The following is a 12,165-nucleotide window of genomic DNA, read 5'->3' on the forward strand; positions in this document are numbered from 1 at the left end:
ACAAAAAGAGGAAGACCAAACAAGAGATGGATTGATTCCATAAAGGAAGCCGCAGACCTGAACTTACAAGATCTGAACAGGGTGGTTTACAACAGATGCTACTGGAGGTCGCTGATTCATAGGGTTGCCATAATAATAGACTTGAGGGCATATAACACACAAACACAAATGCATTTAGGGAAAAAGCCATAGCTCAGTGGTAGAGCATCTGCTTTGCATGCAGAAGGTCCCAGGTTCAATCCCTGGCATCTCCAGGTTGGGCTGGGAGAGACACCCTGGGGAGCTGCTGCCAGTCAGTGTAGGCAAAACTGAATTAGATGGGCCAAGAGTCTGACTTGGTATAAGGCAGGTTCCTATGTTCATTTAGTGCCATTTATAATTTGGCCCTGAGGGCATATTTTCACAGGAATTTCCCTCACTTCCTATTCTGTGTTTCAGTCCCATATAAGAAGTTTAGGAGAAAATTAGAACAAATCAGATCATATGACTGCCATATAAGCCCTTGATGGTCCCATTGCAGCACAGATCAGTTTGGTGTGTAAGTAACTTGAAGGAACTGGAAGCACTTTGTGACGCCGGTATGTCCCCCCCCCCCCAAAAAAAGCAACCAACTCTGACAACACTCTCATATGCATCCAGCTTCTGTCGGGCTGCCTACAACACAATGCACTAACAGCTAAGGAGCCTCTTGCACCACACCGTCAGCTATAGACCCAATTCAGATGTAACACTAAACTGTGGTTTAGAATTAATTGCACAAGAAACAGTGAACTTTGGGCTCACATACTCCCACCCCCACTTCCTCTTTTAAACCAACCAGAGTTTCTCATTACATTTAAGCTCAGAGGAATTCTGGATAGTTTGTTCAAACAAGCCAAGACTAAACCATGGTTCGTGATCCTGGGTTGTTCACAAAATGTAGTTTCCTTCTCTCTCTCTTCCTCCTTTTTCCTGCCCAGTGAGGTTGTGAGAAGCCTGAGCTGATCACTTGCAAAGGGCTTTTGCAATTAAGGTTATAGGTCATAAACCATGGTTTGATCCTGGCTTGCTTAAACAAATGGTAGTTTAAACTAACCAGACTTAAACTAACTACTAAACACCAATTTAGTGACACATCCAAAAAGAACCATTATGGTGTAGTGCCTAGCCAGTGTACGATGTGAGAGATGGGAATATTTCTCTTTTACCATTTTTAAATCTGCTCTTAAATGTTTACTTCCTTCAGACAAAGGAATACTCTCCTTTATTAAACATCCCCCTCAGAGCCCTGACAAATACAGGGACATTTTACAATGCTGATATAACTTTTTAAAGGCATGATCCTGCGAAGACTCCTACAGGTTATAGTATCATCTCAAACTAGGATTGTCAGGTTCAGGGCCTGAGACTGATCAAGTATCTTTAAGATAAGAGAAAGTCAACCAAGTGCAACAGTGTAATGGGAAAAACCATAAGGCGGAATTCTCCTTTCCCCCTGCACAACTTTTAAAGATACAGAAGATCCTAAAGATACATGATCAATCTCAGGCCCTGTGCCTGGCAACCCTAACTCAAACAATTGATTTGTATACCCTCAAGCCTCTTGCAGGATAAATTTAAAAGGCAGCTGCAAGGGATGGGGGAGGAATCTAATCTAGTGGATTAAAAAACAAACACGTGAAGCCATTGACTGAATAGTAAAATTGATGGATTAAAATATACAGAGAAAAGACAAGCATTCAGGTCCCAGACCCTCTCATTTGAATGGCAAAAAGCTGGTTGGAGGGCAGAAAGAAGTTTGAATTTCAGTCTCACTCAACATAACAGGCCAAACCAGCTGTAAACCAATCTCAGGTCACATTCACACTTTATCTGCTAATTAGCTTTATTTATTTATTAATTATTTGATTTATATCCCGCCCTTCCTCCCAGCAGGAGATGGTTGAGATATTGGTTAAGATGGTTGAGGTATTTTGCCAGCTTGTCACGCCATTAAAAAAAACACCAACAATCAGCAACAACCTAGAATTTGTTATTGCCACAAAATGTGTAATTACTTTCAGCACTATCAGAAAAATTACAGGTTGCTGCCTTTTAAAAATGTGTATATATTTATTGTCAGATGTAAGATTGTTGGAGTATATCTAATCTAAATTCATTTTTTAATTCATGTTTGAAATAATGACAGTGTACCAGCCGGCCAAGTATCAGAGTAAATACCACAGGAAAAAAGCAACAGATTTAAAACCCTGGAGTAGGGTAAAAATTTAGCATCGTTGCATGGGGAAAGATAATTATAGACCTTCATCCTCAAGCAGGGTTTGAAATAGGAGAAGGGAGAATGAAATAGAGAGTATGATTTTCTCAGCAACTTCTCTATGCAAGAAAAGAGGAGGAGGTGAAAATATTAAAAGATCACTCCCCAATGGAGTTTGTTTGTTTATTTATAAGATTTCTCACCCACCCATCACCGTAAGGTCTCAAGGCAGGTTACCATCAATCATACAGCTACAGAAACAAGTAAAACCGTTACTATTATAAAAAAAAGCAAAACCATTCCACCAAAACAGAACAGTGTACATTCAACAAAAAGAAGTGGGTCCCAAAAACCAAAAACACCTTAGAGAAGGCTTTTCCTTCCAATCATAGCTGTTGCTATGAAATTATTGCTATAAACCTATAAAAAAACAGCCTCTTTACTTGTCCTAATGATTGGTACGATTAAGAGGGAATTCTTGGTCAATCACAGAACTGATACAAACATTCATTTTTGAATAAAATGAATAAAGCTTTTTTAAAGCTTTTTTTAAAAAAAATATTTTAAAATATGTTTTATTTTAATGTATTTTAAAGTCTGTTTTTATGATGTTATTAAAGTGTTTTAGTGCTTTTGTTTGCCGTCCTGGGCTCCTACTTGGAGGAAGGGCAGGATATAAATCAAATAATAAATAAATATATAAAATAAAAAAGTGATTTCTATTTCTTTAAAAAAAACAAATCAAAATATTGTACACTATTTAAAAGTTTTGCTATCAAACTCGACATGCGTGGGAAATGATGATTTGGGCTACAAGAGCACACCAAAAAACCCTTAAAAGGAAGGTGCAGCTTCTGCTAACCTGCATCTTCTTCTCCCATAGGAGATACCTCATCCCACATCGGAACATTGGCCCATCAAGCTCAGTACTGTTTACATCGACTGACTCCTCTAGATTTCAGACAGGTATCCTGAGGTACCTGGACATGCAAGGGACTGAACCTGGTACCTTCTGCATGCCAACCATATGCTCTGCTACATGATCCTTCTCCCGTCTCTTCAGAGGTATTAATTTATATTGGAGGTGACGTCATTACACTCAGTTTTCCTACTCTGCTCATCTTCAACAGCTGCTGCATGTGGAGGGGATTGAGGTAAATCTTACCTTAGGACTGAAGTTCAATGGCAGAGCACATGCCCTGCACACTACAGGTTCCAGGTTCAATCCCTGGTTTCTGCAGCTAGAGCTGAGAAAGACCCCTGCCTGAAACCCTGGAGAGGAGCTGCCAATCTATAACAGCAGTACTGAGCTAGGTGGACTAATGATCTGATCTCATATAATGAAGCTTGTTACAGTCCCGTCACTCATCTTTAAATGTCACTGGAAGAGGCATGGGTGAGTGGCAGCTACTTGTTTCTCCAAAGGGGCATGTGGGGCCTACTTTAATAAGTCTACTTTGATAACAGCAGTTGCTTTTACCAGTTTCGGCTGGGACAACAGCTACAGACATCCCTGGGCCATGATAGCTTGGTCAAAATGATCCAGGCATTAGTAATCTCAAGGCTGCATTACTGCAACACACTCTATGTGGGGCTGCCCTTAGGGTTGGTCAGGAAGCTCTAGCTAGTGCAGAACACAACAACTAGGCTGCTGAGTGGAGTGGTCTACCATCAGAACATTACACCGTTGGTGAAGCAATTGCATTGGCTGCCAGTGTGCTACCAGCGGAGCTCTTCAGAATTGTCCAGGGGCTATTACACTCTGGCCCCAGGGACAAGGTAGAACTATCTGAGGCCTGCTGTAATGAATTTGCTAGGCACTTCCAGGATAAAAACTTTAGCATCTGCCAGGACTCAGACTCCAGTGTTATAGCAGATGAATCAAGAGAGGTATCCAGAGCACAGCCTTGTCCCAATTTCTTGGATGAGTTTCAGTTGGTGCAGCTTGACAACGTTGATAAGGTACTTGGGCAGGTTCGTGCAACCACTTCTGTGCTGGATCCTTGCCCTTCTTGGCTAATAAAAGCTAGCAGGGATGGAACAGCCGGCTGGGCCAGGGAGGTGATTAATGCCTCTCTGCGAGAGGGGGTGGTCCCTGGCTGTCTGAAAGAGGCAGTAGTGAGACCACTCCTGAAGAGACCCTCCCTGGACCCAGAAAATCTTAATAACTATAGGCCGGTAGCAAATGTTCCATTCCAGTGGTTGCAGGCCAGCTCCAGACGCTCTTGGATGAGACCGATTATCTGGATCCATTTCAGTCGGGTTTCAAGCCTGGTTCTGGCACAGAAACAGCCTTGGTCGCCCTGTATGATGACGTCTGTCGGGAGAGAGACAGGGGGAGTCTGACTCTGCTGATTCTCCTTGATCTCTCAGCGGCTTTCGATACCATCAACCATGGTATCCTTCTGGGGAGACTGGCTGAGTTGGGAGTGGGAGGACTGCATTGCGGTGGTTCCACTCCTACTTGGCAGGTCGCCTCCAGAAGGTAGTGCTTGGGGAACATTGCTTGGCACTGTGGACTCTCCAGTATGGGGTTCCACAGGGGTCAGTTCTGTCCCCCATGCTGTTCAGCATCTACATGAAACCATTACGTGCAGTCATCCGGAGCTTTGGAGTGCGTTGCCATCAGTATGCTGATGACATGCAGCTCTATTTCTCCTTTTCATCCTCTTCAGGTGAGGCTGTCAATGTGCTGAACCGGTGCCTGGCTGCAACAATGGACTGGATGAGGGCTAATAAACTGAGGCTCAATCCAGACAAGACTGAGATGCTGCTAGTGGGTGGTTCTTCTGACCGGATGGTGGATGTCCAACCTGTCCTGGATGGGGTTGCACTCCCCCTGAAAGAGCAGGTTTGTAGCTTGGGGGTTCTCCTAGAATCATCTCTGTCACTTGAGGCTCAGGTAGCCTCGGTGGCACAGAGTGCCTTCTACCAACTTCGGTTGGTGGCCCAACTACGTCCCTATCTGGACAGGGATAACCTGGCTTCAGTTGTCCATGCTCTGGTAACCTCCAGATTAGATTACTGCAATGCACTCTACGTGGGGCTGTCTTTGAAGACGGTTCGGAAACTGCAGCTTGTGCAAAATGCAGTGGCCAAATTGGTAACAGGGACCAGACGGTCCGAACATATAAAACCGATTCTGGCCCGCTTGCATTGGCTGCCTGTATGTTTCTGAGCTCGATTCAGGGTGCTGGTTTTGACCTATAAAGCCTTACACGGCTTGGGACCACAATACCTGATGGAACGCCTCTCCCGATACGAACCCACCCGTACGCTACGTTCAAGATCAAAGGCCCTCCTCTGGGTGCCTACTCCAAGGGAAGCTGGGATGGTGGCAACAAGGGAGAGGGCCTTCTCAGCGGTGGCCCCCAAATTATGGAATGACGTAGCTGATGAGGTGCGCCTGGTGCCAACACTGTTATCTTTTCAGCGCCAGGTCAAGACTTTCCTCTTCTCCAAGGCATTTTAGCATGTGTTTTATACTGTTTTAAATTTTTAAATTGTGTTTTAAATTGTTTTTATAAGATCTGTTTTAAATTGTATTTGTTGTAATGTTTTTAGTTACTGTAAACTGTCCTGGGGCAGTATACTAATAAAATAAATAAATAATAAATAATGTTTAGGGTATTGCTCTTGGTATATGAAGCCCTAAACAACTAGGGGTCAGCGTATCTCAAGGACTGCAGCCTGGTAAGATATGAGACCTGATAGTTGTGAAGTAAGTTCAGTTACAATCAATGTCACTGGAAGGCGCTAGTTAAAATAGAGCTATATAACATGAACCAAACCAAGTAAAAGATTCTTTGTTACTCAATCATATAATGTGTGTCTGCTCCTTCTCATGCAGCACCCACAACGGAGAACATTACAGCCCTTTTATGTTCTTGCTCAGTCAGTGCAATCTTTAGAAGAAGCGCTTTTTAACTGTTCCATATGCTCTTGAGGACCACCAGGAGCACAAGCATTGCAGTGCCTCTTCCCTGGAACATCTTCCCTACTGATAGCAGGCAAACATCAGCAATGCAAACTTTTAAACACCTGTTTAAAACCTTTTTGTTTAAACTGGTTTTGTCTGAAATGTGACCCAACCATTTCCCATTGATTGTGAACTTATTGTTCTGATGTTTTATTGTATTTTTATGATATTTTGTTATATTGCTCACCACTTTGGTAAACAGTATACAAATTTGTAACAACAACAACAACAACAATAATGGAATGCCCTTCCCTCTGCTATATGTGAAGCTTCATCTATTAGTTGTTTCAGATTTCTTCGGAAGACATATCTTTTTGTCCAGGCTTTCTCTGATCCATAGGATTGGATCCTGTTATTTCTGAATTCCTGCTTTTACCAGTTTCTGGTTTTTATAATGCTGTTACTGTTATGATACTTTTGTTGTTTTTGTTATTTTTGTGTACTGGTTAGACATTTTTAAACATTAAGTGATTTAGAAATTATTTAAAGTAAAATTACTCTCTTTTCATATGAGAGTTTCATGATGGTTATTGTGGAATTTTATGTACCCGATGAAACACTGCTCACTCTCTCTCGCTCTCCCTCTCTCGCTCTCTTGCTCTCTCTCTCTCTCACACACACACAGAGGGAGAATTTTCATTGAATAGCTGCCCTGGCTCCTGTTTGTTGTTCACTATGGTTGTACAGAATGTTACCACTCTTCAAGAAGAATTACACTGCAGGAAAAATGAATTCCAGAAGTTCCCATAATTTTCAGATCTGATCCATTTTGTTAAAGTACATGGAGAAACGCATATTGTTCTATGTGGCCCATATGGATGTGCTGTGTTGCAAGGCAGTCATGGCTCATTCACAACAACAGGGCGGAAGGAGTTGTGAGGCGAAGATTTGCATTGCTGACCTATCAGGAGTCTGTTTATGGCCCTAACTGTCAGGTAGGGTGTGGCTACCAGAGACCTTTGCCGTGTGGGTACCAGAGACCGTTGCCAAGCCCATGCCTATTTTCACATTCAAGTGGCTGGGTACATGTTTTGTACATCTCCATCAACAGCCATCAGCTCTTGCATATGACTAGTGCTCTCAAGGAGATCTGGATTTGGGCCTTTGCATTCAACAAGTAGAAACTTAACACTATAGCCATATAATTCATCAATCGGATTTAAGACCTTAAGTTCTTTTTTTAAGTATCCTTGCAAATCAAAATTTAAAGGCCTATCTCAAACATGTGTGAAATTTCATTGTTTAGCTCTAAGAAGAGCACATGCAGCGCTAGGAAAATAAAATAACAGCAAAACATTAGTTGTCCCCAAACTCCCACATAATGTTATCAAAATACAGATACGAAAAAGACTGGGTCAAATTATTCATAAAGAGTGAAGGTAGGGATGGAGGTGGGATCCTTTTTAAATGGAATTACACACTGAATTTTGTGCTTCTGTATACAAACTAACTGCCTGCATTGGACCGCCTCTTGCAATGGCCGCTTATGTTTTAGCTACTCATGTATAGTTGGGTTTTGATGTTGTTTTTTAAAATGCCAGTTAATAATGTGCAAACTTATACACACAAAAATGTATATTATATGCATAATACATATGAAAGAGTCAAGTGGTACTGTATTTCTGCAGCATGATTTTCTGACATTAATACGTTAAGTATTTTTGTACGGTTATATGCATTGTTGTATGCATCGTTTTATGCACTAGTTACTTTAGGAAACCTGGAGTGTATATGCATACAATGTATGGTTATATTATATGTATAATCTGTTGGAATATGTGGTTCAACTCCAACTTGTGGGTTAAGGCTGCATGGGGTTAAAAAGGGTAGCTCGAGAGGAGACCTCCTGATTGCTAGGCTAATACCTATCCTTTGATCTCCTGCTGTCTCTCCCATCCTGCTAGACTGATATGCATAGGATTTATTTTATTTATTTATTATTTAATTTGTATCCTGCCCTTCCTCCCAGCAGAAGCCCAGGGCGGCAAACAAAGTGCTAGAAACACTTTAAAACATCATAAAAACAGATCTTAAAATACATTAAAACAAAACAGCGTTAAAAACATTTTTTTAAAAAACTTTTAAAAAGGGTTAAGGATGTTGACCACATCTCCTTCCTCCTTCCTTTTTCTTTCTCTTGAGAGGGAGAGCAGACATATTCGCTTTGTCTCTCCCTCTCCTCCAAGCATGAGGGTGAACACTAGGCTTAGTGTTTGCATCTCCGACTTAGCTAGTTAGCTAGATGTAGAACTCTTTCCTATCAAGTATGTACTTCCAGAATAAAGTAGTTATTTCTTAATTTAAAGCTTAAAGTCTCTGTTTGACTAATTTGCAGGGAAGGTGTAATCTTTAGCAAAGATTCAAACACATAAAGGCTCACTCAGTCTCTCCATTCCCAATTTCGCCACTCTGCGACATAATCATGGTTATTGCTTTTATACTCCTTTAATGTTCTACTTTTATAGGGGTTTTTTATGCTTTGTACACTGTCTTGATGGCTTATGAGGGGTGGTATGTAAATACTTCTATAAATAAATAAATAAAATGTGTAAAAATATACCAGTGTAACTAGTAGAAAAAATAGCTTGCTCCTTTTCCATTTAACCTGTGCAGATAAACTCAACATTAAGATTTTCAGAAAATACTATCCCTAAGTGGAGCAGCATAGAAGCATATTATTAATTCCGTATCAGTTGAGTTTAAGGTCTTTCTGTTTTGTTTTTTTTAAAATATCTTGAACATCTGTTTAAGTGATGTTGCATTAATTGGGATCTACAAAGGGATGCAGTTTCATTGAACTGCAGTTCAAATGCCAAAGCTTCTCAGGCAGTCCATCTGATCTTTACACAGAGCTGATAGGAAAGGTTGGCCATGAAGGCAGACAGGAATGAAAATTAATTAAGTGATAACACAGACCAGGCAGTAAGACATACACACAAGCAATCTTGGTCTGCAAAACAAAAAAATAATGTTAAAGAACTTACAACCACATAGCAATGATGTGCAGACTGTGTTAGGAAATGAGCACATCACGGTAGTCTAACCTGGAAGTAGCATGGAGAACCAATGGATTACAAAACCGTGGAGCTGACTGATCACACAGAACTTTAGCCACCTGATCAATGTTTGATACAGTAGCAAATTCAGAAGTACAGGGTCCTTTCAAGATAGTTATAGCCACGCCCCCTCAGAATGCTCTCCTAGATGGACTTCTTGGTCTGATCCAATAAGACGTTTCTTATATTCGTAAGTCCATCTAGTAACTTCCACTTTGTTCATTGGAACTTAGGCCCAGTTTCCACAAACATCAACCTGTTTCAGGACTGGACCATTTCAGAATGTAGGGGTTCACATTACTAAATGTCACCCTGGGCTCCTACTGGGAGGAAGGCAACAACAACAACAACAATAATAATAAAAGTTCCTCCATTTAAAAAAAAATCATTGCACATAGAAAACTGGCATGTAAAGGACAAAACTAGACAGGAACCCTGTTCTCTAGATTCTAGTTTTCTGTGTGGAAGGAATGAGTTTGTATGGGCAAGCAAACGCTGGAGGCATTCAAGAGGCAGATGGACAGCCACTTGTCAGGTATGCTTTAACTTGGATTCCTGCATTGAGCAAGGGGTTGGATTTGATGGCCTTATAGGCCCCTTCCAACTCTAATATTCTCTGATTCTGTGATTTAATCACAGTAGCACTCATCTGCAATCTCAAGTATACACTTTAAAAACTGGGTTACCTCCTCATCTACTGTTTTATGACAAGTAGGCCTTTATCCCTTCTAAGGATCCTTAATCCTGTGTAATCTAATCTGGGATGTGAGCTCTTGAAGAAAGTGAGACTTACCTCTCAGTAAACAAGTATTGGATCAGGATAATGAAAAGTCTAACATTCTGGTCCTAAACATATTTATATAGTACATAGTCTCATAGCTTTCAGTAGAACCTGTTTCAGGTAAGTGTGTTTACATCATAAACATTTTATTCCTGTCTCAGAGCAAAACCACAATTTCCCAATTGTGTGAAGATGAATAAAATGTGAACTTTATTTATGCACCTGTTAATGCAATAATTACAATGAACCAGAATAACTATGGATATTCTTAGGAAGTGTTTGCACAGGGACCTTTTACACTCTCCATTCGGTGGTTGATGCTTACCTTTTTCTATTGCTATAAATAGCCTTTAAAATGCTACATGGCAGCCAGTGCGGCAAAGTAGTTAGAGTGTTGACCTGGGACAGCAGGGTTCAAATCCCCACTCAGCCATGAAGCTCACTGGGTGACGTTGGGCCAGTCACTACCTCTCAGCCCAACCTACCTCACATCGTTGTGAGGATAAAATGGAGAGCGGGGAACACATGGACAACAGTTTGAGTTCCTTGGAGGAAAGATGGGATATAAATACAATAAAAACATGTGGAACTCTGAGCACTCTTCATCTTCTTAGCCCATAAGCTTGTTCCTTCCTAGTGTTCCCAGCTGTGAATAAATAGTTGCTAAATAGGATTCCCAACAAATCCTACCGAAAAACAACCACCCAGTGCTGTGCTTAACTTGTACACAACTTTTTTTAACCATTTGAGGGACTGCTGAGGCTAAGTAAAGATTGCTTCAGAAACGGTGGACAATGCATGAAATTTCTCAAAATAATAATGTTGACCCAGGATGTGTGTATGGGGGGGTCACATTTACTTTTTAGCATAGTGAGGTGGCAGAGGGATCTTTCTGTAATCTTGAATACATATAGGAAAAGCTCCATGCGTACTTGCAGCAGCATAGAGCTCTTCTAGGAAAGGTCATATGACTATATGATGTCACATGGCAATACCTGGAACAGCTGCCCAGCTAGAAAATTGGCCTTAAAGTGCTCCACACTGCTCTGAGCGAGCATGGGGCTTCCCTAAATGAATTCAGAATTAAAGAAAGACCCCCTCAACCACCTCGTTAAACTAAAAAAGTAAATAAACCCCACCCCATTGACCCCTGCAAAAAAAATTATAATTATTTTTGTAAGGATTTTATTTTATTTTTATTTATTTATTATGAGATTTGTTAGTCGCCCATCTGGCTGGATAGCCAGCCACTCTGGGCGACGTACACGATAAAACAGTATATAGAACAGTTAAAAATTTAAAAACACAGTAAAACTAGCCCATTCCAAAAGCCTGCCTAAAAAACCAGGTCTTCAGGGTCCGGCGGAAGCTCATTATAGACAGGGCATGGCGTAGATCATTTGGGAGAGAGTTCCATAGGGTGGGGGCCACAATTGAGAAGGCCCTCTCTCGAGTCCTCACCAGTCTAGCTGTTTTGACAGGTGGGATCCAGAGAAGGTCTTCTGAGGCTGATCTTGTTGAGCGGCATCCCTGTCGATGCTGGAGGCGCTCCTTCAAATAAGCTGGGCCACAACCGTATAGGGTTTTAAAGGTTAAGACCAACACCTTGAATTGGGCTCGGTACACAACTGGTAACCAATGCAACTCCTTCAACACAGGAGTGATGTGATTTCTACGGCGGCCGCCTGTAATCAGACGCGCCGCTGCATTTTGTACCAGCTGTAACTTCCGAACCGTTTTCAGGGGTAACCCCACGTAGAGCTCATTACAGTAGTCTAGGCGAGTGGTGATCAGGGCATGTACCACCGGTGGGAGCAGATGATTGGGAAGGTAGGGGCGTAGCCTCCGTATCAGATGGAGTTGATACAGAGCTGCCCGACTCACAGCCGAAACTTGAGCCTCCATGGACAGCTGGGAGTCAAGAATGACCCCCAGGCTACGGACCTGGTCTTTCAGGGGCAGTCATACCCCGTTAAGCACCAGGTCTATATCTCCCAACCTTCCCTTGTCTCCCACAAACAGCACCTCGGTTTTGTCAGGATTCAGCTTCAGCTTATTCCTTCCCATCCAGCCACTCACTGACTCCAGACATTTGGACAGGGTTTCCACAGCC

Source organism: Rhineura floridana, chromosome 1, assembly GCF_030035675.1.
Source record: "Rhineura floridana isolate rRhiFlo1 chromosome 1, rRhiFlo1.hap2, whole genome shotgun sequence".
In the NCBI taxonomy this organism is placed as follows: domain Eukaryota; kingdom Metazoa; phylum Chordata; class Lepidosauria; order Squamata; family Rhineuridae; genus Rhineura; species Rhineura floridana.